General features: G+C 59.3%; 2 protein-coding genes across 26 annotated transcripts in view; one reads left to right on the forward strand and one right to left on the reverse strand.

Moving 5' to 3' along the window:
• PNKD (PNKD metallo-beta-lactamase domain containing) overlaps positions 1-22,914 on the reverse strand; it is a 552,090-nt gene that overhangs the window by 288,465 nt on the left and 240,711 nt on the right. The window lies entirely within an intron of this gene.
• TNS1 (tensin 1) overlaps positions 1-22,914 on the forward strand; it is a 212,395-nt gene that overhangs the window by 75,249 nt on the left and 114,232 nt on the right. Inside the window, exon 1 of one of the 23 annotated variants that reach the window (XM_051848204.3) lies at positions 9,414-9,684. The exons of 20 other annotated variants lie outside the window; for them this stretch is intronic. The gene's annotated coding sequence lies outside the window, so the exon portion shown is untranslated. Of the gene's footprint in view, positions 1-9,413; positions 9,685-22,914 lie in introns of those variants that run through there. 2 more of the 23 variants (XM_089329879.1, XM_089329880.1) reach the window with 2 other exon arrangements.

Consider the following 22,914-nt stretch of genomic DNA (forward strand, 5'->3'; position numbering starts at 1 on the left):
TGCATTTGTGTTTTCCCCGCAGAGGGCTTTGGGAGCAGGACCCCAGCAGGGTGTGAAGGGGAGTTGGAAGCTGGATGATGAGAAGAGGGGACAGCAGGCACAGGGTCCTGTCGGGTGGCAGGGGCTGCCGAGTCTGGGCTACTCCCTGTGACTGCAGTCTCTTGAGAATCCTGGTAAAGAGCCCTGGCTCCGAGTCCTGCCTCTGTTACTCACCCTCTGTGACCTGGGACAAATGGCTTAATCTCTCTGAGGGTCAGGGGCCTCCATGGTGATAGCAACAGTGCTCACTAGACTTGTTGGGAGAAAGAAAATGCAGTGCCTGGTCTCCCAAGGATGACAGCACTGTCACCATCATTATCAGCCTCCTCCTCCTCTTCATCGCCATGAGGACCCTCTGGCTGCCCTGCACCTGGCCTTGGCATCCCCTTCCTGGCAGGGATCCCTGGGTGGGACCAGGGGGCTCCAGCTCACTTCACTCTTGGCACAGTGATGAGATGGAGGCCGGGAGAGGGCGTGAGGCTGGCCCAGGGTCACCAGCTCCTGGCAGCTCTGGCGTCACCTTGCACTCTCTTCCTGGGGTGGTGGGGCCTTGCTAGGCTGGAGAGGCAAGGAGAGTGTGGCAGGTGTTCTTGTTCAGGTCTGCTGCTGCAGGCAGCCCAGCGCCTTCCTGTCTTAGAGCTGTGATACCCCCCCCCCCCCCCCATTCTAGCTGCTGTCTCTCACATCTCCAGCCTTTGAGCCGAAGCCCAGGAAAGGAATTCAAGGTGGGACAGGACCCACTGCCTGGCTCCCTCACCCAGCCCAAGCCGCTGGAGCCGACCACCTGGCCTTTGGCTTTGCTGCTCGCACCAGGTTGGGCTGTGCCAGCTCCCGCCGTCTGCTCTGGCTCTGGCCCGACAGCCATGGAGCGAATTCCCACGGAGCCCTGGCCCTGCTGGGAGCTGGACGGCCCCTGCCAGCACATCCCACATCCTCTGCGCCGGGGGGCAGCAGATCCAGGGTGTCGCCAGGAGTGTGGAGGTGGAAGCGGGCGCAGCGGCGCCGGGCGCAGTGAGGGGGAAAGAGGGCGGGCCCAGGCAGGTGGAATGTGCCAGGAAGCCGGGGCAGGCTGTGGTCGCCCTGGGTGCCGGCCAGGCAAGACTTGTTTTTCACAACCAGCACCACCAATTACCCGGAAGGAAAAGAAAAAAAACAACAACAACAACAAAAACAACCACTGACTTTTATTATTATTTTTTTAAATCTGCAGTTAATGGACGATTGGCTGTACATTATTAAACAGGCAGCTGGAGTTGCGCCAGGGAGAGTTGCCTGAGCCAGGCGACTCGTAGCCTGAACACCATGTTCTAAGAAAACAGTCACCCAAGGGGGCCCCGCTGAGCAGGCCCCCTGGGGAGGGGCTCCAGCTATTGCCCCTGACTCTGCCCACCCGTTAGCCCCTGCCTTTGCTCTGGTCACTGCATGGAAGACAGGACTGTGCTGTGCCTGGAGCTCGTGTGTCCTTCTCACAGGCCCTAGAGGACCCTCCCCACCCAGGGCCCCTCTGTCCCTCCTCCCGGATGTGAGGAAGGCAGGCGACACTCCTGCCACCATCTCCAGATGGGCCAGGCCAGTGCTGCCTCCTCTCCTGGGCGCTGTTGTGGTGCAGGGGCTTGAGCACTGGAGACCTGCTTCCAGGCCTGATGCCCTGGACTTCTTCCCTCTGGTGACACTGGGACCCCGTGCTTGGCCTCTGGGGACCCCATTTTCTACCTCCCTACAGGGAGAGGGTTGGGTGGATCACCTCTGCTTTCTCTTCTGCATTTTGTGAGCCCCAATTGGGTGACTGTGGGGAGAGGCTGGTGTTGCCCCCAGGTGCCGTGTGGAGGGGTGGCCACCAACCCCACTACCGTCTTTCTGGACAGCACCGCCCCCTCCACTTAGAAGTCCACCAGTGCCAAGGTCAGGTGGCTGAAGAGGAGCTCAGGTCATCCAAGGGGGAGAGCTTGCCAGTGGGTCTGGAGACTGGAGACCACTGTGTTGGTGCATCCTGGGGTCCAGGGCATGCCCAAGGTGGGCTGCTTCCTTCTGTGCAAGGCAGGCTGCTGTGGCGTGTGGATGTGTATGCGTCCTTTTCTTTTCTTCTTTAAAATAATGTATTAATTTGAAAGGCAGAGTTAAAGAGAGAGAGAGGGAGAGACAGAGAGAGAAATCTTCCATCTGCTGGTCACTCCCCAAATGGCCACAATGGCTGAGACTGGGCCAGGCCAAAGCCAGGAGCCAGGAGCTTCTTCAAAGTCTTTGATGTGGGTGGCAGGGGCCCAAGCACTTGGGCCATCTTCTGCTGCTTTTCCCAGGCCATTAGCAGGGAGCTGGATCGGAAGTGGAGCAGCTAGGGCCAGAACCGGCACCTATATGGAATGCTGGAGTTTCAGGTGGTGGCTTTACCTGATATGCCGCAGCACCAGCCCCTGCGTGTGTGCCTTAATGAGCCCTCTCTGAAGCTCCAAGGGACGGTACAGCCCAGCAGTTAGGAGAGCAAATTCGAGGGACCAGGGACCAGTCCAACCACCACGGCCTAGTGGCTGCCATGCTGTTGACTTGGGGCAGGGGACTCTGACTTCACTTCCGGTGTCTGACTTCACTTCCCTCAACTGTACGAGGTGGGGATGCCAGAGCACCAACTCCCAGGGTTGGGGAGGGGGTCAAGGGGTTGTGCACAGACCAGCGCGTACGGGTCCGGCGCATGTGTGTTAGCTGCTGGGATGGAAGCGACTCGTTTCGCGGGCCCTCTGCTCTGTGCCTTCAGCTTGCTCGATGCTGTTTGTGTTTTCATTTCTTCAGTGCTCCCGTCTTCTAGACCAAGTGCTGCTTGAGGGCAGAGGCCCCGTAGGGCCTGTCCCACCGTGGGCACTAAGGAAGCAGGTGTGGAATGAAGGCATGAATGAGTGAGTGAATGAACGCAGGCCAGTTGGAAAACAAACCGATCTAGAGCAAGAACAGCGGAGTACCTGGAGCGTGGAAGGATCCGGAAACAGAGAGCCGGGGTGTGGCCTTTGAAGTCCCCTGTGCTGCAGTTAGATGCAGAGCTGGGGTCACAGTGAACGTCCTTGAACTTCTGTAGAATGGAGTTGGTAGTGTTCCATACCCCTAGGGTTGCTGGGAGGCGTATCATCAGCTGACACCCGCTCAGCTCTGAGGATGAAGTGCCTGGTGCCTTGACAGGTCCAGTGCATTTGAGGGAGGGAGGGGTCCGTTGTGAGTCTGGGGTGGGGTGGTGTCGGCATCTAGGACTGAGGAGGAATGGGGGTGGGGAGCTGACCTTTAGGGAGGTCTGCTCAGAGCAGGTAAGTAACCTGCCTAAGGTCACACAGCCAGGAGGGGCTGGCCAGGCACTGGGGGGAGGGTGGTCCTTGCAGCTCCCAGTTCTGGGGGTCTCCTGTCTGCTCCTGGGTCTCCTAGGGTGGTGCCAGGTCTCTGGCTTCTCGTTCCCCTAGGAGGGAGGGAGGGAGGATGCCCAGTTTCAAGGTGGAGCAGAGGGACTCTGGTTGTCCCTGGGGTGGGACAGTTCCTTCCAGCCCTGAGAGCACCCCACAGAGCGCAGGGCGAGTAGTGTCCTGAGTGGGACAGCAGAGGAATGGGGCTAGAGGTCAAGGGGAGAGGGTGGGAGTGGGGAGGGAGCAAGGGACATAGATGGGCTGCAGAATGAGGAGGAGGAGGAAGATGAAGTCAGTGCAGTGATGGGGGGGGCACGGGCTTGGGGCTGGGCCAGTGGGCAGCTCTGGACTTTGGAGAAGGGCTCCTGAGTAGAGTGTGGGGGGCAGGCCTGGGAGTGGGAGACCAGTTGGCCGGCCAGCAGGAGGGCTTTCCCCGGACATCATGTTCGAGTCAGATGCCAGCCAACCTCCCCCTTTCCCCCAGCCTGCCAGTGGCCTGGCTAAAGGTCCACTCTTGCGGTGTGGCCAGCACGCTCTCCCAGGTCAGCACCCGCAGGCCTGGCCGTCAGGATCTGCCACTTCCCTAGCAGCTGCACCTGCTGCTCCTCCTCTGGGTCATTCAGGGAGGAGTGGGCATGGCTTCCACGCGTGCGTAGCTGAAGGCACAGAGGACAGAGGGTGGGTGTGGGCAGTGGTTTACCCTGCTGATTTGCCCAACACAACTTTCGTCTTTGATGGTATCTGTTGTGTACTTTGTCATCTGAAATAACAATGGGGCCCAATTTCTTTTTTTTTTTTTTTTTTTGTAAGATTTATTTATTTATTTGAAAGAGTTACACTGAGAGAGGAGGAGAGGCAGAGAGAGAGAGAGAGAGAGAGAGGTCTTCCATCCAATGGTTCACTCCCAAATTGGCTGCAATGGCTGGTGCTGCACTGATCTGAAGCCAGGAGCCAGGAGCTTCCTCTGGATCTCCCATGTGGGTGCAGGGGCCCAAGGACTTGGGTCATCTTCCACTGCTTTCTCAGGCCATAGCAGAAAGCTGAATTGGAAGTGGAGCAGCCAAGACTCGAACTGGCCCCAAATGGAATGCCGGCACTGCAGGTGGTGGCTTTACCCACTACGCCATAGCGCCGCCCCTGGGCCCAATTTCTTTAACTGTTCCTTGTGCTTTTATTCAACAAATGTTTATTGGTGTCTACTGCCCTCTTCCTCTGGATACGCAACACCTCTGATGTCTGAGAAGCATGGAGTAGGGTAGAACGCTCATCTCCTTTGGTTTAGACTTAATACCTTTATTGATGCAACCCATCAATATGGGGGACAGCCATTTGACTGTCAGGTAAACTGAGTTTCTGTTGTCACTAAGTGTTAGACCCTTTCCAGGATGTTTGTGACTTTTGAACCATCGGACGTTAGCCGAAGATAAATGCTCTCTTGCTAATTCTGTTTTGGAAGTCAATTTTGAGTTTCAGCTCAGTTTAACACCTTTGCTCTTCCCACCTGTGCTTAGTAAGCCCCCCCCCCCCACCCCCCGTATGCCTTAACCTGTTCCTGGTGAGTATGTTGAAGAAGCCGTGGCAGAGGACGGAGCCTGTAGCAGGTAGGGTGGCTGACACGGCTCCATACCCCTTAGCTTGCTGGCTGGAACACTCAGCCCCTGGTCTTGTCTCCAGGGATTTCATCCCAGGCCCTGTCAGCTCCTCCCTGAGGTCCAGCTCATCTGGGTCTGGGGGGCCCTTTGAGGCCCGTCCTTGTTCTGGGGAGGGGATGTTGTGGGCTCCCTGGGAAGGTCCAGGCTGCAGTTGGGGGCTCTGCGGGGCCACACTCCCGTCTCCGCATGCCCTGGGGGCGGCCCAGGATGGCCGTGCCTGTCAGGGGGACGAGGGGCCTGTCAGGGGGATGAGGGGCCCTCGTGTGGTGAACCAGCACCAGTAGCCACCTTCTGCCCAGGACCAGTGTCTGCCTAGAAATGTGTTCGCAGGGGACCCTAGAGGCCAGCAGATGAGGGGACTGAAGCCAAGAGGGACTGAGACTGGACTCTGGTGTTGCCGGGCATTGGTGGCTGAGTAGGGTGGAACCGGGGCCCAGACTCCCAGTCTGAAGGTCTTGGTGCTGGAGGTGGGGGCAGGACCAGAGGAGGGAGGGGTGCCGGTGTGTGGCTTGGGGCTGGGCTCTTGGCAGGCAGTTTGCCCCATGCTTCCTCTGCGCTGGCCAGCCTCTGCTCTCCTACTGTGGTGCAAATGTGAGTAGGAAGCCGGAATGTGGCCGGCCCAGCACTTCTGTCTCCCCGGGGGCGTGTGCAGCAAAGCGCTGGATACCTGCCCATCTCTGTCAAGTGGAGACGATATGGGTGCACGCGGATGAGTCGCAGCTAGAGGGTGCACAGGTGTGGAGCGGGGAGGGCCCTGCTCCTGGCCTGGATTTCAAGGTTGATGGCAATGGGAGGGAGTCCTCGCAAGTGGGGCTTGAGGAGCATCCTTGGGAGAGGGCTGTGGGCAGAAGGCGGCCGGCGCAGCTCCAATGCACAGACGCTGCCCCTGCCTAGGGAGACTCCAGGGCCTGGCTCCCTGGCTTTGTGGGGCCTGGCAGCACTGGGAGCCCCTTCCCTGGGGGCTTCGTGGGAGGGGACAAGAGCTGTGCCCAACCCTGGGGCCTGAGCGTGTGGGAGATGACTCTCGGGAGGGGTGACTCCAGCAACTCCCTTAGTTACTGTCCCTGTGCCCCAGTTCCCGCATCAGAGGAAGATCTGGCAAGCTCCCCTCCCGCCCCCACTCCCGCTGGAGTTTCCCTCTGGCCCCTGGACATGGGGGCCCGTGCCATGGTGCCCTGCCGAGGGAGCACTGGGGCCCAGAGTGCCTCGTCGTGGGGCGTGTGACACGGGTAGAAGACCTCGATTCAAATTCTGTCTCATCAGCTGCTCTGCGATTTTGCTTCATTGCTCTGAGCCCATCTCTGAGGCTGGGGTGAGAAGGCTGATCAAAATGAAACATAGAACAAACACAGGCCTCTCTGGGCTCACGCCCACCCCTTCCTCTCCCTGGCCACCAAGAGGCGAGGGGAGCATTGATTCCGCACCCTCAGCCTTGACCCCAGCTTTCTCTTGCCATCATCCTGACCCTTTCTTCTCGGCCTCTCCGTGCCCCTTGTCCCGCTCCTGCCACGCCCCCTCCCGTGCCAGGGGAAGTGCCTACCTCAGCACCTGGCCCCTGCACACACGCTTCATCCCCCGCTCGCCTCAATGGCCTCTCTGTCGCTGTGCGCTGCTGCCTGCCACCCCCAGCTCCGTCTCTTTCCTCCTTCAGGATCCCTTTCTGACCCTCGCTTTGTCCTGTTCTCTCGCTGCCGCCTTCCCTACCGTCTGTCTCTGCAGCTCACAAGTGGCCACTGAGTGCCTGCTGGATGCCAGGCACTGCTTGGCCCCTTTGTTGGGTCGTGTAAAACAATTTATTGAGAGGAGAAAGGAGGGAGAAAAAGACAGTGAAGGAGAGAGAGAGAGAGAGAGATAGAGACAGAGAGAGAGAGAGGAGAGAGAGAATGTCCTATGCACACACAGCTGGGGAACCAGGAATTCCACCCAGGTCTCCCACGAGGGTGGGGTGTCAGGGACCCAGCTACCTGAGCCATCCCCATGGCCCCCAGGGTGCACATCAGTAGGAAACTGGATCAGAAGCTGGAACTTGAACCAGGCACTTGGTCATGGGACATAGGCATCCGCCCCCACTTCCTGGGGTCTGTGTCTGACTCTTGCTGTCATCCTCTCTCCCTCCCCCACCTTTCAGCAGCCTGCCCTCCCCCTCCCCCTACTCCACCAGGCTCCAAGGCTGGTCTCACTCAGTTTTATGAGAAAGCCCCAGGTCTACCCCTGGATGGACCAACCACAACTGGAACCAGATGTGCAGGCCTGTCCTTGGGTGTGTGAGGGAAGGGGGAGGGGAAGGGGTCTGAGCTGGCTGAAGTGGGGGGGGGGGGGGAGGCGGGGATGGGTGATGGGAAACCCTGGGAATCCTGAGTCTGTGTGTGTGTGTGAGAGAGAGAGAGAGAGTGAGAGAGCAAGAGAGCGAGAGCGAGAGAGAGAGAGAGAGAGACTGACCCTGGGCCAGGGTCTTGGAAATGAAGAGGGGGCTGCTCTTTTTCTCTGAAGTCCTTTGGCTTCCTGGCTTCCTGTTGCTGTGGTTTCTGGGATGTGCTGAGTTCGTGGTGGCGCTGGAGCAGGCAGGCTGGGGTGGAGGACGCTGAGTGTGACCTCCCAAGGCTTCTTCAGGGCCCCTGGTTGTGCACAGACCTTGGAGAGGTTCTGATGCATCTGAGTTGCATGATTCCTGGGTCCTAGCAGAGGCGGTTCCTCTGCCTGCGATTAACTGGCTTCCAAGATAAAAATCCGTCTATAATTATCTTGGTACAGCCTTGTGCAGTATTACGCATTTAAAATGCCCTCTGTTCAATTATTAATTACCCGTCCATCTCTCTGCGATGCGTTTCTTCAGGCCACATTTATTGAGAATCTACTATGTGTTAAGTTTGTGTTGGGCACTGCACAGAGCAGGAGGGGCCAGAGAAAGAAGGATAGAATCTTTCACTGCTCAACAAGTGGGAGCTACGGAAGCATCCGTGCTGGCCAGACTTCCCAGGCTGCCTTGGGGATGGACATGAGCCATGGGTGTTCAGAGGAGGAGACCACTGTACCAAGAGTGGCGGCTGGAGAAGGAGCCACAGACATTGGCTGTTGGGTTGCTCCCTGACTGCCGATGGGGGGGACGAGGGCATGATGGGGTGAAAAGGGGGAATGCTAAGTTGAGGCTAGAGGGAGAGAAAGATCAAGTCACTCTGATCTGATGACCGAGAGAGAATTTTCTGGAAGCAGCTGGCATTAGGAGCTGTGCAGCAAATGACTTTTCCCTCTACTTTCAAAAACAATCCTGTCTGCTTCGTTGTCTTTGTCATTTATGTTGTGCTCTACACCTTCTTCATCACTTGTTTTCATTATAAAAAGGTTCATACCTAGAGAGAAGTTGAAACAATTTTATGTGGCAAACTGCTTAGATTCTATAATGAACACTGTTACATATTTGCTTTGTCACATTTCCAAACCCAGTACCTCTTCATCCATCCATCCATTATACATCCATCCATCTACCATCATCCATCCATCTACCAATCCATCGTTCATCCCTCTATCATGCATCCATCCACCTATCATCCATCCATCCATCCATCCGTCATCCATCCATCTATCCATCCACCTATCATCCATTCATCCATCCATCCATCCGTCATCCATCCATCCATCCACCTATCATCCATTCATCCATCCATCCATCCGTCATCCATCCATCTATCCATCCATCCATCTATCATCCATCCATCCATCCATCCATCACCCATCTGTCCATCATCCATTCATTTTTTTTTTCCACAGAGGGTTGACACATGCATTTCATGAACTAGAGTTCACATCCAGTCACTTTTGAATACAGAGTCAGGAATGCCCTAACTCAGCCCAGAGAGGAGAGCAGGGATGGCTAGCCCACATTCGACACATAAACACAAACAGGTTCAGAAGTTGCACTCCTGGTTTCCACTCACAGTATGTACTGGAAATATCAAAATGCAGAATCCCCTCTCAAAGTTGCGGGCTGCTGTCCGATGCTAATATGATTGTTATCACCATCATCACCCTACACATCGGTGCTGGCCAGCAGCCCTTTGGCCATTTCTCTGCAGCCAGGTTTCCTCTGCCGGTCCTAGACCTTGTGGCATCCTGTCTCCTTTGTGCCTGCTTCCCCTGCTAGGGCCTCTCCCCTCGGGTCTCCAGGGAGGTGGCTGGGCCAGTGGCTGAAGGAGGGGCAGGCCAGACTTCCCAGGCTGCTGCCGCCCTAGGTGCCTGCGTCCTGCCCTAGTCTGGTGGGAGGCTGTCGGAGCGGGCGCTGCAGGGGTTAAGGAGGCGGAGGCCAGCGGGGTGGGGGGCGGCGGCTGCTGGCTGACTCCGGGAAGGAGGCGGTGCGCTGCCTGCCCGCCCCACTGGCTGGCCAGGAGGGAGCCGGGCCAGCAGCGTCCTCCGCTGCTCAGTTGCTCCCAGCAGTGGCCCTGGGACCAGCTCTGCTTCCCCCCTTGCTCCCTGCCTGGGCACGAGACTCACTCACTGCCTTCGTCTGGACCACCAGCTTCTTACCAGCCATAGCTGCTGCCCCTGCCACTGCCCACTGCTCCTGTCCTTTGAGCCCCTTGGTCCAGACACGCACCCCAGCCAGCGACTCCTGTGCCGGAAAGGTGAGTGAGTGTGTGTGTGTATAGGTGCGGTTGGGCCACTATACCCATGCTGTTAAGACTACCGATCAGGGTGTCAGTGAGGGCAGGTGCACTCAGCCCCGCCTGGTCACATGTCTCTGGGTTAGGCAAGCTCCTGAGGACCAACCTGTCAGTCCCCAGTCCTCGCTGTTCTGTGGTTCTGGCAGGGATGCCTGGGGTGCGGCTGTCCCTGTGCTGACACTCAGCGACCAGTCAGAAGCTGTGTTTGCTGGGGAGGTTGCTGGTGTCAATGGCTGCTTGGGACTGAGGCCAGCCCGCTGGACGAGGGAGGGGGAAGCTTAGGGGGCCTCTTCCACTCCCTGCCTGCTGTGGCCTGGGAGAGAGGACCACATTGAGAACACTCCCCGTTTCCTCCCCTGCTCCTCTCTGGAGCTGCTCTTGGGCAGCTTCTTCCTCCTTTGGGGCTCTCTCTGCTCCCCAAAGACTGACCAGTGCTGCAGGGGTGGGTCTGGTGGGCCTGGGAGAGCCAGAGTTAAAGGTGCTTTCCCACTCTGCTCCCCTGGGGTCCATGTTCCTTTGCCCATGGGCACAGCCTGGCACAAGTGCCCCCTGCCGCCCTCCCCCAACCAGCAGCTCTGGCTCCTTCCTCGCCCCTCTGGGCAGAAATGGCTAATCCAGGTGGTTAATGAACAGACAGGGGCAGCTGCTACCCCCTCCTTCTCCTTCCTCTCTCCCCTGCCTCTGATGCCCGCCTGCTACCCTGTCCCAAGTTGGAGAGTCATTCGGAGCTCACCCCAGTGCCTGCCCCCCCAGTCCCCACCCCCATTCAGGCCACAGGCCAGGACTGCCTGCCCAGATGTCTTTGGGCTGGCCACTGTCCTGGAAGAGGAAACTGGGAGGGGGTGGCTGAGGGGGCATGGAGGAAAGGCTGCTGTGCTGTTGGGCTGGGCTATGGGGTGAGGGCAGGGGACAGGGTGGGTGCTGCTGCTGGAGTGGGGACTGGGGACTGGGGAGCCAGGAGGGAGGGAACAGGAGTGGGAGCTGGGGGCAGCTAACCCTTCCATGTGGCAGAGCAGAGGGTATGTTTTGGGGGCACTCTTTCCCCTTCCCGAAGCTGCCTGGGGTGGGGAGGGGGAACCATCATGCTGACTACTTGGCCTTCGGTGGCTCCTGCCCCGGCCAGCTGGCAGCTACTCCTGTTATCTCCCACCTCAGTCCTCCCCCAGGACCTCAAGGCTTGCTACAGCTGAGAGACCCTGGGCCCCCACGCCTCTGACCAGGGACGGAGGAGGGGTGGGGAGTCAGGTGGGAGAGCTGCAGCTGGAATCGATATCGGGATCCCAGCTTGGGGTTTGCATAGACTCTGCTGCTCATGGAGAGGAGGGGCTGGGGAGCCAGGACTTTGATCTGCAGCTGAGAATTCTTGGGTGGTAGACCAGGCAACCTGGGACCCTCTGCTTGCAAACCTCTAGCCTAGAACTCTTCTGGCTTTGCCTGCCAATCCCCTCTCATCCTGTACTTCTACATACTTCACTTCCCTCAAAGCCCCGCTGTCAGAATCTCCCACGGAGGTGGCCAGGTTCAGCACTGGCTGGGGTGGGGCTGGGCTGAGGGCAGAGGAGCTTGAGGTTCCTGTTTGGGGGCTGTCTTCAGGACACTGACGGACGGTGGCTTCGACTCTGGACCCTTCAGTGGTGTCTTACTTCCCCTGACATAGGAGCAGGGAGCGAGGAGGGCAGACGGGCTTTTGTTGGATTGAAGGAAGGGGACGCCCAGAGGTGGGAGCTCAGCTCAGCCTGCCTTGTAAGGTGGTGAGTTTGCCGTCTTGAGGGGGAGATCAGATGGGCTGGACAGCAGTGTGGAAGAATTCCTGTGCTGGGCTGTGGTTCCAGGGCTGACCCTTAAGGTCTCTGGGGACGCTGAGGGCCTGGGATTCTTGGAGTCGGGGAATTCTCTGACACCGGAATGGGGGAGCAGGAAGCTGTGGCCTCTGGCCCCGGGGCGTGGGCATGGGCGGGACTCACAGGGGCCCCCGACACTTGCCCTTGCACGTGTTCCTACGCCACCATGCACTGCACTGTCTCTGGTGCCTCCCATAGAGTCTGAGAGTCTTCCAATGCCTCAGTGGCACGCTCAGCCCTTGCTTGCTGGTTGGCCTGACAGGGCTGCATGGCACCCTGCAAAACGGGGTGTGTGTGGGGTACCAGAAGCACGCAGATCCCAGCCTGTGTGGGGCACACAGGGCCGGTGTGTAAGCCTAGGGGTGAGGGAAGAGTGCTGCGGCGCTGGACAGTGTGAGCCCCTGCCACATCTGGACTCCCGAGAAGGAGGTGGTGGGCAGGGGGCTGTGCCACGCCCCCAGATGCAGAGAACCAGGCATGGCTCTTGTTTGTCAGTAAGTGGGGTTGTTGGGGTGTCACTAACATGGGGTATACACAAGCCCAGGGCGGTATTCTTGGGGCCTCTCAGGAGGGGTGGGGAGGGAGGAGCAGGGCCCTTCCCTTCTGGCCTCTCAAACCTGTCCGGCTCCAGATGGGCAGACAGAGGTGAGGCAGGGTGGGGGTGGGGTTACAGGTTTCCCAGATCCACCTGCGGAAAAGGCTTGGGGTTCCCGAGATGGAGAGGTCCAGGTGGGCTTCCAGAGTGGGCTGGGGGCTCTGTCCTTCTTCTCCCAGCCAGCCTCCCCCTGCAGATGTCCTGTGACTCTGTGACTCCTTTCCTCCTGGTCACAGCTAGGAGCCTGGGGTCATCCCTGTCAACCCCCTGTGTCTGGTCAGGGCAGCCCCTCCCGCAGTCCTGGCTTTGATGGATGGAAAGTCCTTTCCAGTGTCTCCAGCCTGGGACTACACGAGGCTGCTGAATCAGGCCCCTCTGCTCTGGTTTGAAGGAGACCAGTGATGGTCGGGGGCTGTGTGGGGCAGGAAAGAGACACAGGGTGTGCGCCGAGCTCAGAAAAGCAGGCCAGAAGCTGGGGTGGCCAGCAAAGGCCCTTGCTGTAGGCCATCATAGCTTCTTGGCTTATTTCTGGGTCTGTGAGTCTCTCTGACCCCAGAAGGGGAAACTGAGGCTCAGCTGTGGGGTGTGCAGGGGGGAAGGGAGTAGAGGAGACAGGCAGGAAAGCTCTCCCAGTTCTTGGACCCTGCGAAAAGCAAATCAGAAGCAGGTGTGGCAGTGGGTCTCCACTTTGTCCCCACCTTGGCCTCTGGCTCAGTGGCTTCCTGGCTGGCTCTTAGCTTTCCAGAGCTATTAGGCATGCAGAGGTATGGGTGCAAGCCAGCTGGAACGAGGGTGTGGGGGGTGGCAGGGTTGCCAGCCCTGCAGCCGTGCCCACCTCCCCAGGCATCCCTGCATTATGCAAGGTCACACCCTGCCCACCCTTCCCTCTCTGAGACGATCTGAAGCCCTTTCCCACCCCAAGGAGGCTTGAGACTCCCCAGTGCAGCTGCGCCCCAGGCCCGACAGCCCCAGCTTGGTGACCTTGACCCTCTTCTTACTCTTCTCCACCTGGTTTTCCTCCCCGAGTTGGCTGTTGGAACCAGGGTGGGGTGGGGTGGAGGTGGGCCTGAGCCAGGCCCTGGCGCTGCCTCCTTCAGGGTTCGTCTGGGCTCTGTAATCTGCCTTTTTAGGGCTGCAAGCTTGGAGCTCAGGCCTGGGCGTGGGAGGCAGGAGGGACTGGCCCAAGAGGGTGAGATCCCAGGAGCTGGTTGGGGATGAGAGGGTCCCATGAGTTCCTGGGTGGAGTCCTTGCCTTCTGCCACTGTGGGGGTCCCAGTCATGGGTCCAGTTCCCTGAGGGACCTCTCTGGGCCTTCTCCAGCAGAGAGCGTGGGACCCTTCAGCTTTCTCCAGTCTCACGTGTTTTCTGCTTGCTCAGAGGCCTGCGAGCTGGAGTGTAAGCTCCCTGAGGGCAGGCCTGCCCTCTACCTCCTGTCCCTCCTTGCTGTGCCAGGCTGAGCGCTGCTGGCCATGAATGGACTGCTGGATGGGTGAAGGGTTCTCCACGGGGCCTGGGAGAGGGCTTGGGAGGCGGAGAATGTGAGTCTGCGGCCAGACACCTGGAGTCCGGCTCACTTACTAGCTGTGTGGCCTTGGCAAGGGACGCAACCCCTCTGAGCCTCTGTTTCCTCCCTGTCAGTTGGGATAAGAGTAAGCCCTGCTTCCTAGCAAGGTCAAATGAGTGCATTTCGTTAGAGCACTTTGCACAGTGCCTGGTACTCCTAAGAGCTCACTAAATGCTCATGGTTGTTACTGCTGCTGTTACTGGTGTTCTTCCAAGAGCGCAGAGAGTGGAGGAGGTGGTGGTTGGGGGCCCCGTTTGCCCTTAATGGGTCCTAGCATCAGAGCCCAGTGGAGTCTCTTCCTCTCCCCTCTCCCCTCTCCCCCCTCCCCTCCCCCCTTTCCCCTCTCCCCTCTCTCCTCTCTCTCTCTCCTCTCTTTCCCTCTCCTCTCTCTCCCTCTCTCTCCCCTCTCCCCTCTCTCTTCTCTCTCTCCCCTCTCTCCTCTCTTTCTCTCCCCTCTCTTCTCTCTCTCTCCCCTCTCATTCCCTCTCCTCTCTCTCTCTCTCCTCTCTTTCCCTCTCCTCTCTCTCCTCTCTTTCCCTCTCCCCTCTCTCTCTCCCCTCTCCCCTCTCCCCTCTCCCCTCTCCCCTCTCCCTTCTCCCTTCTCCCTTCTCCCTTCTCTCTTCTCTCTCTCTCTCTCTCTCTCTCTCTCTCTCTTTCTCTCTTTCTCTCTTTCTCTCTTTCTCTCTCTTTCTCTCTCCAGTCAGCTAGGGGCAGGCAGGGAGCAGGGGGGACCTCTGGAGTCCCTGCCTGCCCAGGGCGCCCGTGCAGCTCTCTGTTTATGAAGGACTCTGAGAAAGTGGCCATCACTGTAAACAACATGCATTATTATAAACCAGCCTGAGCCGTTCTTCCTGGATCCTGTCCCATCCCCCAGTGAGAGTCCCTGAGTCGGAGACTCCCAGGCCTGGCCCAAACCTCCAGGTAGGCTGCTCTTGACCAGGGGCTGCACCCACAGGGTGGCAGAGCAGGGCCCCCAAATAACCACTGCAAATTGTTCCGCCCTCTGCATCTCCCTGGAATTCAGCCCACAGCCCTCCTGCTGCAGCTCCGTCCAGTCGCTCGTTGGTAGCGGTGTGGGGAACCATGTCCAGCCCTTCTGTGTGCCGTGGAAGCTGGGAGCTTTGAACCCATGGCGGAGGGGGGAGGGAGAGGGCCCTTGGCTATACTCCCTCTGCATCCAGGCCTCTTCCCCGCTCTGGGGTCCTTTGCTTTCCGGTGCCCCTGACATTCCTCATTAGCAGGGGTCAGCCCTCAAGGCCTGCCAAGCTGCACTCCCCACCCTGCCTGGTTCCCACCCAGAGAGGCTGGGGTTGCTCTGGGTCGGGGGTGAGCGCCATTTCCGGACCCCTGGCCCGCCCAGTTGCAGCTGCAAAAGGCATTAGCTTTTTTTGGAGAAAGAATAGGTTTCAGATTGATGATGATGACAGCTGGGGAGGGTTCTTGAGCCTGGCCCCGCCCCTTCTCGCTTCCCCTCTTCAGCCCCTGCTCACCTCTGCCCCATTGCCAGGCAGTTGCTTACCTAGGCATGGGTCTCACCTTTGACCAGCGACCTTGACCAGAGCTAGGCAATCAGCTGCCCATTATGGGAGCAGTCTGCGGGCTTGGGACTGGGGTAGAGGTGGGGGCACGGGGCAGGGGGCTTCAAGAGAGGCATGAGGGGGGTTCTCTATGCTGGGGTCCTGCTCGCCCAGGACTGTGGGAGAGCCGTGCTCTTCAGTGATGAGCAGATCCGTGTCCAGCCCTGGCTGAGTCCCTGCCCTGCCCCCAGCCTTGGGGTCCTCACCTGGAAAGGATGGGCAGCCATCCTCTCACCGGGGCCTCCCCTGGTCCCCAGCTGCGCAACTTCACCTTGGATTGACCTTGCTTCCCGCCCTGCCCCGCCCCCACCTCTGGCAGTCTCTGGCAGGAAGTCCTGCTGATTAGGGCCCTAATCACCGGCTGAGACTCCCAGAAACAGCAGGTCTGGTGGGGGCCGGCCAGGCTGGGAAGGGGGGCTAGCATGGGGAGAGAAGCTGCCACTCAGGGACGTGAGCGGGGAGGGGGCACTTGATGCCCCTCTGTCGTTGGGGAGGGAGGGGTGCACTGACCTCCAGGGCTATGTCCGTGTGCCCACTGTGTGCCCACTGTGGAGGCTGCGTGGAAGCAGCTGAGTCTGGCTGGGCACACAGGACCTCCTGATTCTTCACTTTAAAAGCCTTTTAGGGCATCCATCTTCTGCCAGGCAGGGTGCCAGGTATGGGGCTGGAGGGGTGCGAGACCGGGACCGGGTTTGTGCAAAGTGCAGTGGCAGTGTCAGGCGGGAAGCAGCTCAGGGCCACGGGCCGAGTGGGAGAAGCTGAGGAAAGCGGTGGCCCTGCGGCTGGGTCTTGCATGTTGAAAAGGAGTTTCGTGAGGGGAACTAAGGCTTCCTGCGAGATGGGGGAAGCCATGCACAGGGCACAGAGGCTTGCATGCAGGGATGCATAAAATAAGGGGTCCAGCTCAGACCACCCGGAGCGTCCCTCCCAGCCTTGCCGTTCACTCCCTGGGTGACACTGGCTTGAGCCTCGGTAGCTGCATCTGTAAGCTGGGTGATAGTCCAACCCCCAGTGCTATGATGGGGCTGAAACAAGATGCTTTGCACACAGCGCTCAGCTCAGCGTCTGGCCAGCTGACAGTGGTGCCTTAAACATGGCTTGTGTGGGAAAGGTGGCTCTGCAGAGATCCCGGAGGTGTGCACGGCTCAGGTGGAGGATTTTCTGGGCCAGGTTTAACAGGGAGCAGCAGAGGGTTTTAGCATAAGAGGAACATGATGAGCTGGTGATTACAGCTGTCCTGGGCAGGGGAGGGCCTGGGGACAGGCCACCAGCCAGGACCTCGATAGGACATAGGTGGCAGATATTTCTAAGACACTGAAGCTTCTTCTGGGGGCGTCTTGGACCATCTGGCCTGAGACACAGTGAGCCTCACTGTTTGTTGAATGAATGAATGAATGAATGAGGAATAGGCACGTTCCCCTAGTCAGGGTGGAGAAGCCTGGCCTGACTCTAAGTGGCCTGGTGGGTGTGGGGACAAGGGCCACCTGTCCAGAGCCAGGAGGAATGTTGAGTGTCTCCAAGGCCAGGTGCCTGGCGCGTCGCAGGTGCTTAGGGACTGTGTGTTGACAAAAGAGTGGGCATTTCAGGAGCTGCACTTCCTGGAGCCAGGACCCACCTTGAGGCGGTCGAGGTGGGAGTCGAGATCTGCTTTGTCTGGGTTTGAATCCCACGTCCACCTGGTGCAGTCGGTATAGCTGTGGACAGCTTCTTTAACCGGAGCTGGGTCTGGCACGCAGGTCGTGCTGTGCGTCCTGCGGTTAGTGTTGTCATCGTCACTATTGCTGGTGCAGGGGCAGAGAGCAGGGCTGGGAGCCGGGGTTTCTTGGCTGAGATGAATGCTGCTGGCCAGGAGCGGATGGGAGAGCCCAAGGGCTAGAGGAGGAGGGAAAGAATCTGCCAGTGGCTCCGCAGCTGCCTCCGCCACCACACATGTGGCTCCTCTGCTGGGCTGCGCTGAGCCGAGCGTGGGAGCCGAGGCAGGAGCCAGGCCTGGATTCCAGGCTGGAGCCCTGGGAGAGCAGGGGTGAGCCGGGGAGGAGTGAGGGCTGGGGAGGAGAGGTGATCCAAGAGGAGGCCAGGACTCTCCCAAGTCCCCAGCTGGGACCCAGGCATCCCACCCATCAGCTCCTGCCAGAGGGCCTGGCCTGTTGGCTCCAGAGCTTCTGGACATCCTGGGGTCCCTACCTCCTGGGCAGACTTTCCTGAGTCAGCAGCCGGCGGCCTGATGCCCCTCCGATGTTAAACCCTGGTTCCTCCCCGGAAGCACCTTGCTCCTGTCTACACCTTCACGCCTTCAGAGCTCCCACCTGCAGCGTGGAGGGCGCGAGAGTGGGTGTTAAGGGCAGGGGTCTGTGTGGTGCAGGGGAGTCGGGCGGCCTGCTAGTCCCCATTGGTGCTGTGTGACTTGGGGCATATCAGTCGCCCTCTCTGGGCTTTGGTTTTGTCATTTGGGAAATGAGAGGTTGGACTGCTGAAATTTTGCCAAGTCCCTGGATCTTTTTAGACAGAGCGGCTCCTGCTTGGTGGGTGGGTGGGGGGGTCTTTGGTGAGCTGTCCAGCATGAAAGTGGGGGACTGAGGATCTAAGGGCATCTCCTGGGAGGCCCGCTGAGATGCCATCAGCTCCGTCCCAGCCCGGGATGGGAAGCTTCTTTGCCCATGACCCCTCCTCCGGGCAGCTCGGTTTCTTGGAATGAGCAGTGGGCAACAGCTGTCAGGGCCGAGCGGGCCAGAATGTCCCGTCTCTGTCCAAGTGACTCAGGTGGGGATGCGCTGGCAGGAAGGGAGGGGGAGGGGCCTGGGCAGATCTGCTGGCCACCCCTCAGCCCGCCCTGGGGAACAGAGTGGGAGGAAGGGATGTGCTAGGGGCGGAGGCGCGGAGGCCGAGTGACTAAGAGTTGTGAGTAACGGCTCGGTCTCTGCTGGGCAGGTGGCTCCGAGACTATGCAGAAATGCTCCCGGAGGCCCCGCCACTGAGTCACTGCACAGCCTGAGCTCCCCAGTCCTTGGCCTTCTTAGGAGCTGGGGCTGCAGGCCAGCAGGGGCGCTTGGCTGTGCGCCCCGCCCCGAGTTTGCCTCTGTTCCCCCTGCATCAGCCCCTCCCACCATCCATGAACTTCAAGTCCCTTAGGCCCCACAGCTGCTTGTCTTGTTTATCGGGTGTCGAGGTGACTTGGCTGCAGTGTAGATTTTGCAGTCTGGCCGTCCCTGCTCAGTCACTCTTAGGTGTGTGACCTTGGCCAATTCACTTGTGCTTGCTACTTCTCAGGGGCCTTGCATGGGCAAAGAAGGGCTTGCTTGTTGTACCTGTCGTTGAAAGGCTGAGCTGGGACAATGTGTCTGGTGTGCATTCCCACTGGAGGGGTTCAAATAGTGTGCTGGACCCACAACCCGGAAGTCCCTTCTCCACACCTCACCCCTGGCGTTCCTACTCCCCCTGCTTCCACCCCATTAAATATTCGGGTCATTTGTCCTCTCAGCTCCACCCTGCATGTACACCTACCCCTCTGTTTCTGACCCCTCCTCCTCAGCTTCCATGGCTGCTTCTTATTTCTTTACCTGAGCTTCCGGAAGGATGGCTAGGAAGGGCCCAGGTGGGACAGGCCAGTCCCAGGGGAATTTGTCACAGCTTCTGTGGGTACTCTGGGAAGAACTTGGAGCTTTGAATGTGTGCTTCCGGGACCCAGGATAGCTCTTGTGCCCCCACCCCCGCCCGCTGGCTTGAGTCCTCCCCTCTCCCCATCTGTACACATGGCAGGCTCCCCACTTCCCGGCCCTGCTGCTCCCCCGCCCTCCCCCCACCCCGGAGCTTCCTGAATTCAGCTGTGCCCAGAGCCAGGCTGACCGCCCCTGCCTGTGGGTGTGTTGGCAGGGCTGGTGTGTTCCTGTCTGGGCGGCTCTGCCTGGGGTGGGGCCTGAGCCCCAGGGAGTGACTTTGCATGTGGGTCTTGTGGGGGACCGGGTGTATGCCTTGGGGTGTTGTGTGCTGTGTGCACATGGTTGTAGCGTCTCTCCCAGCCTGAGGGAGCTGGGTCTTCCACTGTGCCCTGGCCTGCTTCCCCGCCCCCCCCCCCCCCCCGGGTGGTTTCAGATGCTTGCATCTCTGAGGTCCTCCCTAGGAACAAGGAAACGTCCAAGGGGGGTGGATATGCGTCAGATGGGCCCGAACAATGCTGGTGACAGCCAGGCCTCCTCGGGCCTATGCTGCTGGCCTCGCTTCAAGTCTGTGCTGCCGGCTAATTGGGACTGAGAGGGGCTTCCTGCGACTTGGCCACAGATGGGTTTAAAGGAGCAACTTGGAGCTGCTTCCGGGGGCTCCTGGTGTAGCCTTGTCCATCAGAGCAGATGGGGTTCCAGAACTAATTGTGCACAACAGTTAGGCCAGCCCCCTCCTGTGGCCAGTTTTCTACTTGGGTGAATTTTCAGATAAGCGTAGCTTATGCCAGGTAAGCGTGGAAAGCTCAGAGAAAAAGGCAGGTGCTTTCTCACAAGTTATTTGAGAGACAGACAGACAGACAGACAGAGAGCTTCATCTGCTGGTTCACTCCCCGGATGTGCACAGTGGCTGGGGCTGGGCCAGGCTGGCATAGGGAGCAGAGAACCTGAAGAGCGCTGGAGCCGTCACGACTCCTCCCAGGGTCTGCACGAGCAGGAAGCTGGAGTCAGGAGCAGAGAGAGACTCGAACCCGAGCACTCTGGTGCAGGCTGTGGCCTCTGAACCGCTAGGCCAAACACCCACCTGGTGCTTCTGGATGGGGGTCTCTTGCGTGGTGTGGCGTTTGCAGCTCTCGCTGACTCACGGTAGGTGGGCTCTCACCTGCTTCCTCTCGTTCTGTTATTGTGCCTCACTTGCTTCTTCTGTGAAGTGGGGATAAGCAGAGAACTCACTTCACAGGGTTGAGGTGAGGATGATGTGAGCCGAGATGCAGAAGAGACCCAGAGCTGAGCCCGGTGCATGGTACACACCTGGGAGTTGTCCGGGAGGTGCGGCAGGTGCTTGAATAGAAGGGAACGGGCATTTGCCATGCATGCTCTGTGTTCCAGATGTTTCCATCCGTGTCATCTGTCAACTTGGCTTGGCCCTCCTGACCTCTCTGCAGACTGGGCCTCCCTACCTCCTGTTTACTGATGGGGAAACAGGCTCAGGGAAGTTAAATGAAATTGGCAGCTGGGCTGTGGCAAGACCTGAGCCCATGCCCGAGGCCCAGCTCAGTGCCTTTTCTCTCCCCTGCCTCCCATTGTCCTGTCAATGGAGCCCCCTGGCCTCTTGGTGTGTTCAGGAGTCTGGAAATGGGGATCTGTAAGCAGAAGGTGTCAGGGGCTTAGGGGACCGGCTCTGCTGCCTGCTGCTGGGTTAGGGTTCAGTGTGAAGCCGCCTGGAGTCAGGTGAGGAGACGCGTGACCTTTCGGGGCGGGGGGGGGGGCTCAGGGAACAGCAAGGCCGTAGAGAGGCTTTGAGGGTCTGGCGTGTCCTTCTGGGTTTGTGCACCTGGCCCTGGATGTGCCCAGTTTGGGCTGCCTTGTCCCCTCCAAAGCTGTTATCCCATTGGTGATGCCCCAGCCCGTCCATGGCATCCTTGAGGTTGGGAGCTAGGACAGCGAATGCCTCTGGTTTGTAAGGAGCTGAGCCAGGTTTGAGGGTGGCCCCAGCCCCAGGGCGCTGGGTCTCAGGCCTGGCTCAGGCCCCCCTTTCGCTCTGCCAGCCTGACACATCCCAGCGGCGGTTCCTGGGACCGTAGCCTCTGTGGGTTTTCCCACTGCTCTTTGAGGTTTTTTTTTTTTTTTTCCTTTTTTCTTTTCCCATGCATCCTTCCTGCCTTACTGTCCTGACACAACTCAGGGTCAAAGACTTTGGTCCCTTCACATTCTCGTGTAGGGACACATGCCCTCTGTGGGGGCGTGAGGGCACTATGGGTGAGGGCCGCCTCCCCCTGGGGATAATTTCTGGAAAACCAGATGAGTTGGAACCCCAGGGAGATAATAGCTCCGCAGATCCCATCACCATCCGGGCAGTTACGGGCCTGGCAGTACTCTCTGTTTACAGGGCTGGCTCCTGTACCGAGGGACAAGCCTCCCTTCCGGGTGGGCCGTCCTTGCTCCTCTCCGCCTCCCTGGGTGGGAGCACGGCACCCAGCGGGCTTGGTCCACATGTGGACTGTCTGCGAGGGGCCTGTCACCTCCTCGTGGCCCTGGTTCCTGCAGGACCTTGCCCACAGCCCACAGACCTTTCCTTGCGTAGCTTCTTCTAGGAACTTCCTAGAAACTGTGTCCCCGTGCTGCAGTCTGTGCTCCTGTCTGCTGCTGCTCCCGGCCTGGCCAGGGCGGCGGGGGGAAAGGGTGGGGCTTTCCTGCTCTCTGGATGTCAGGAGAAGTCTGCAGCCTGCATTCCAAGCTGTGTGTTCATCCCCGCCACTCATCCCACGGAGGCTGGCTCCCTGGAGTGCTCCAGGCCAAGCCGGTGCCTTCAGAGGGTCTTACCTCCCACTTCCCCTGCTCCTCCATCTCCTTCGTCCCCTGGAAGTGCTCCCTTAACCTTTGTCCTCTGTTCAGAGCCTCTTTTCACGTTTGTGGCAGCCGCCGCTTCCAGGCTGGTCTCCTGGCTTCCAGCCACTGGCCCCAGCTCTGGAGGCATTCCCCTCTGAACATTCGCCCCTCCAGGCCGTGCACAGTGGGAGACGAGTTGTCCCTCTACCTTGAGTTCCCCAGCCAACTGCTTTCCATGAAACCCTTCCTGTGGCCTCGTGGTGGACAAGGACATGTGGTCCTGGGCAGAGCTGAGGTTTTGGGCATCGCTAGAGCGGAACTCTGGTTTCAGTTCTATTATTTACTGATTGAATGCCCTTGGGCTGTGGACGTGACCTCTCGGGGCCTCATTTCCTCATCTGTAAAATGGGTTGATAACCCCTACCTCTGAGTACACAGTGTGGACCAGACGTGGGGCTGAGAGTGGTTTTCTTTGGCCGGAGCCCAGCTTTGAGGTGGGCCCTAAGGCCGGGGTGGCCGTATTAGGGCATTTGGACTTTGTCCCACGGAGCTGGGAGCCGGGTGCCGACGCTGTGCAGAGGAGTGCCATGGTGAGATGTGCATTTTAGAAGCAGCCCTTGGGGGTCAAGTAGGGAAGGGAGTGGAGGGGCAGGGTCAAGGACAAGGGGACCCTGCCACCCAGGGGCCTCTGGGAGCCTGGGAGACACGTTCAAGAGGAGGAGGTGCCAGGCTTGGTAGGAGAGTGGGGAGTGCGGAGGGGAGTAGAGTGGCTGTCAGTGCCTAGCCAGGACCCTCCAGGTGGCTGAGGATGGGCCGGACCATGGGTGTGGGTGCTGCCCAGGGCCCTGCTGCCCTGCTGTAGCTGTCTGGTTCATCACCGCCACCCAGCCTCTCTCGTGCCCCCGGCTGGCTCTCCTGTGCTCTGGAGGCCTGGCACCCGGTGGGTTCGCAGTCCAGCTTCGCCAAGCTCACCTGCCCTGCTCCTTCCTTTGCCCACAGCCAGTCTGGCCCTGCACGCAACCTCACCCCCAAGCAGCTCCATGGGGGTGGGGTGTGCACTGAGCGTGGTCTCTGAGCCAGGCCCCTGGGTCTCAGCTTGGATTCCCTGGGTGCAGATCTTCAGAGAAGATGC

The sequence above is a fragment of the Oryctolagus cuniculus genome, chromosome 3 (assembly GCF_051225735.1).
Source record: "Oryctolagus cuniculus isolate XC-2025 breed Fujian yellow rabbit chromosome 3, ASM5122573v1, whole genome shotgun sequence".
NCBI classification, from domain to species: domain Eukaryota; kingdom Metazoa; phylum Chordata; class Mammalia; order Lagomorpha; family Leporidae; genus Oryctolagus; species Oryctolagus cuniculus.